General features: G+C 37.0%; 1 pseudogene; it reads right to left on the reverse strand.

Annotated features, from left to right (window-relative positions):
• Positions 1-787: 787 nt before the first annotated feature.
• LOC141572319 (ubiquitin-conjugating enzyme E2 variant 1 pseudogene) lies at positions 788-1226 on the reverse strand (annotated as a pseudogene).
• Positions 1227-4052: the final 2826 nt, after the last annotated feature.

Genomic DNA, 4052 nt, shown 5'->3' on the forward strand with positions numbered 1-4052 from the left:
GCAAATGAGGAAGTCAGAGACTGTTTCCAACCTTACTTGATGACCTCTGGTTAAAGTGATGATGTGTCACAGAATGTGTTGGAGGGAACAGTGTAGAAAGGAACGTTTTTGCTGCTTTCTTCCATAAAGGTTGGGGGAAATCCCTGAATTCCTTACCAAAGGCCAATTATTTCAAAGTGGATTAGGAGGGTACAGTCTATGCTTAGGCCAAGGGTGGTAGTAGAAGGGAGTGGGCAGAGGACAATATCTTGGAAGGTGATTGTAGTTTAAAACTAAAAAAAAAAAAGAAAAGGAAACCAAGGGTAGAGTAAAGCACTCCCATACATCCAACAGTAGTCCCACAGGTTGTGACCTAACACCTTCATCTCTAAAAGCCACCTCAAGGTGGAGGACTGTAGCAGTGAAGGAGAGAGACAGAGAGGCAGGGAGGCAGGGGGGAGGTGATGGGAGAGAAAGCAGAGACCCCGGGCCATGTAATCAGCAGGAAGCTGATTATGTGGTGTGTCTTTTCACATTTGAGTAAGATATACCTCTCCAGTTATAATTAAAAAAAAAAAAAAAGATTTAAATATATTTTCTTGATCCTAGAAGTTCAACTAAATGGACAGTGGTTACACTAGACAGAGTTATTTGTTATAGCACAACTTATATATTTCAAATGGACAAAACAGTGGTATCATTCCCGGTATTTTAAAATAAATTGCTTTGAATGTCAGTTTCTTTCGCAGTGCCTTAAGGTCTATAAGACACATCCAGATAATTTACTACTGTGGAAAATGAAGACTGCTTAAATCAAATATAATGGGAGGGGAGGGCCTTTTTTTCTCTTTTTTTTTTCCCCGTAGTAATTGCTATACCACAGTCCTTCAGGTGGCTGAGAGTGTTTCATATTTTCTTCCCACACTATTAGATGCTAAAGCTCTGGTAGGACAACTTTGATGCTGTACGAATTCTGCCATTTGTTAGCACTGATAGGGCTCTTGATTTCACCATTTCATGAGAAGTATCAACTCCATTCATATTACTTATTTTTATAAACCTCACAAGGGAGTGCTTCTGAGTATTTAGGTCCACATTCGATTTAAGGCTGCATATTCACTTTTCATATTTTTTTCTTGGAGAACCAATTAGCATCCTGCACATCATGTGTCATGCCTGTCATCTTCTAGATCCCAACTGATCTTGCCATCTCCTATTATTTTCTGGCCTTTAAGTTCTTCCAACATGAGGGATTCTATTCCCAAGCCCACCCCAAGCCACTGTTCTCAAAGACCGGCCTGTCTATTTGTTTTTAACGTATGAACTGACTAATGAGTGTGTGACCACCAAAAGCACTTAGTTTAACCCATTCCTCAAGTGAAATGGTACTCCTAAGATTAACCATGTCACAGATAGATGCCACTGGTCATAAAGGGAACATAACTGATGGGCACTGTTAGCATAAGAGGTGTTATTTATTTTTAATTCTCCTAAAGGAAAATGGCATGAGTGTCAAGTAGTGGATAAACATTGGCTCTGGAATCAGATAAACTTTGACTCAAGCCATGTTTTCCCATATGGCATCACTTATAATCTAAATATGTGACATATCATCTTCACTTTTTTTACCTACAAGTTAAAATCCAGGTTGAATAAACTTCACAGGAGTCTACTGCTTAAAAATATTGCACAATCATAACTGCACAATCATATTGCATTGGGTTAGAGTCATGACAGTAAATGAAGTTGGAAAATTAAAGTAATGGCAAAGGTTGGGGAGGGAACTCAGGTGAGAACAAATGCTTTTGATTTTCTGCTACATAAGATTATAGACATAGATGGGCTATAGTTGATTATAGTGGCTGATTGCTAGTCGTCCCTAATGGAAGATTTAAGTGCATCCGAGACATGGTATAAATTAGAGACAACTGTGGGAAAATGAGAAGTTCTTAAATAAATATTTAGAATCTCTATTTATGCTTGACCCTATAGACATACAAATATAGGTTCTGTGATTTGATTCTTCGTAGGACTTCATGTTGTACATGGCAAAATCCATCTTCGGAATTAAAGTTCTTATAGACAAGATCAAAGGAATCTTCCTTCTTTTAATAATCACTATTCCCTTCTATTGCCCACAATAGTTCATTATTTTTCTACTTGATAGAAGCTAAAAGTCAAGGTCACATCAGAGCCAGTCTTTGTTAAGGCTGCATATCCTTGCTCCAGCCTCCAGCTGTTTGACACAAAGTGTGAAATTCAATAAAAAAACAATTTAGAAAAAAAAATACATTTTTTTTGCCAAGTTTCCACATTATATCTCAATAACCTAGTCAAGAAAATATCAAGCAACATATAGTCATCTTCAGAAGTGAAAATTTTCAAGTATCATTTTACCACCCCTTTAATAAAAATAGGCCTTGTATAGATTTTTCTCTTCCTATAACAGAAGAGATTTTGTACTTTCTTCAGGAAGTTTCAGAGAATGATTATTTTCCCATGAAATGAGTCATTAAAAGGCACATAGCCATAGTTAATTACCTAAGTGTCAGCATTAGACTGAATATGATGAGGTATTTTATCAAGTTTTTCTGAAGATTATTTATAGCCATAGGAAAAGAACATGAACACTGCTAAGTATGTTGTGAAGATGAGGAAACCTGAGTTCTTTCTAGTAAAACAGAGAACCTTCATTTTATTAAATTTATTGCACTTAAAATTCTCTAATACATCACTTTTGAAATCCCCATTGAAAATTCTGTATGGTCAATATTAAATGTTCACACATTCAGATGAATACTAACATTATTTTCTCTCATTACAATTAAAGTCTTTTTTCCAAAAGAAATGATACAAACTCACGTTCCCCAATAAAATTTATTATAGTGGGGACGTAACTGTGGTAAGTAATATCCTGTATATCTTAAATTGCCTGTGATGCCACATTTTCCAGATTCCCTGGAAATTAAAATAAGTACATTTTCCTATATATACATTGACTTTTGGCCCAAGATAACAATGTTTTAGTTCATTTATATTTCTTTCATATCCTGTGACCTTGATTTCAATATGGATCTCTCACTCACAATTTTCCACCCCATGTAGCCATGCTCTAAATTTAAAGCCTGAATTCTGAGATTATAATCAAGAATAAGAGTTAAACAATAGTTTCCACTTGGAGAGGGTAAAATAAGAGCGGGAATTCTAGGTCAGATCTCCCTTCTTTCCTTCCTTCTTTCCTTCTTTCCTTCCTTCTTTCCTTCCTTCCTTCCTTCCTTCCTTCTTTCCTTCCTTCCTTCCTTCCTTCCTTCCTTCCTTCCTTCCTTCCTTCCTTCCTTCCTTCCCTCCTTCCTTCCCTCCCTCTCTCCCTCTCTTTAACCTTCCTTCCTCTCTCTCTCTCTCTCTCTCTCTCTCTCTCTCTCTCTCTCTCTCTCTCTCTCTCTCTCTCATTTTTTTTTTAATTGAAGTGCAAACATTCTAAAGGTAAAGCCCGATGAATCATCACAAAATGAAACTACCATACAAGCAGGATCAAGAAATACAACATAACCTGTGCCTAAGAAGATCACTTGTTACCCTTCCCAACCACTGTCTCACAGTCCTCTTGACAAAAGGTAACCAGTATTATTTTTTAATGCCACAGAATAGGTTTGAACTTTATATAAATGGAATTGCACGGTGTGTGTGTCTGTGTGTGTGTGTGTGTGTGTGTGTGTGTGTGTGTTTAAAGACTTAATTTTTTTAGAGCAGTTTTAGATTCATAGCAAAATTAAGAGGAAGGTACAGAGATTTCCCATATTAACCCGGACCCTACACATGCATGGCCTTCCCCACTTAACATCATCCTTCAGAGTCACATGTTTATTGCAATTGATGAACCAATATCAACACATCATTGTCACCTAACGTCCATAGTTTACACTGCAGTTCACTCTAGGTGTTGTCCATTCTATGGGCATCAACAAATGTCTAATGATTATGTATCCACCATTATAGTATCACAGAATATTTCACTGCCCTTAAAATCTTCCCTGTTCCACCCGTTCATCCTTCCCTAACTTCCTACCACCAAC

Source organism: Rhinolophus sinicus, chromosome 14, assembly GCF_057876585.1.
Source record: "Rhinolophus sinicus isolate RSI-liver-muscle chromosome 14, RSI-T2T, whole genome shotgun sequence".
In the NCBI taxonomy this organism is placed as follows: domain Eukaryota; kingdom Metazoa; phylum Chordata; class Mammalia; order Chiroptera; family Rhinolophidae; genus Rhinolophus; species Rhinolophus sinicus.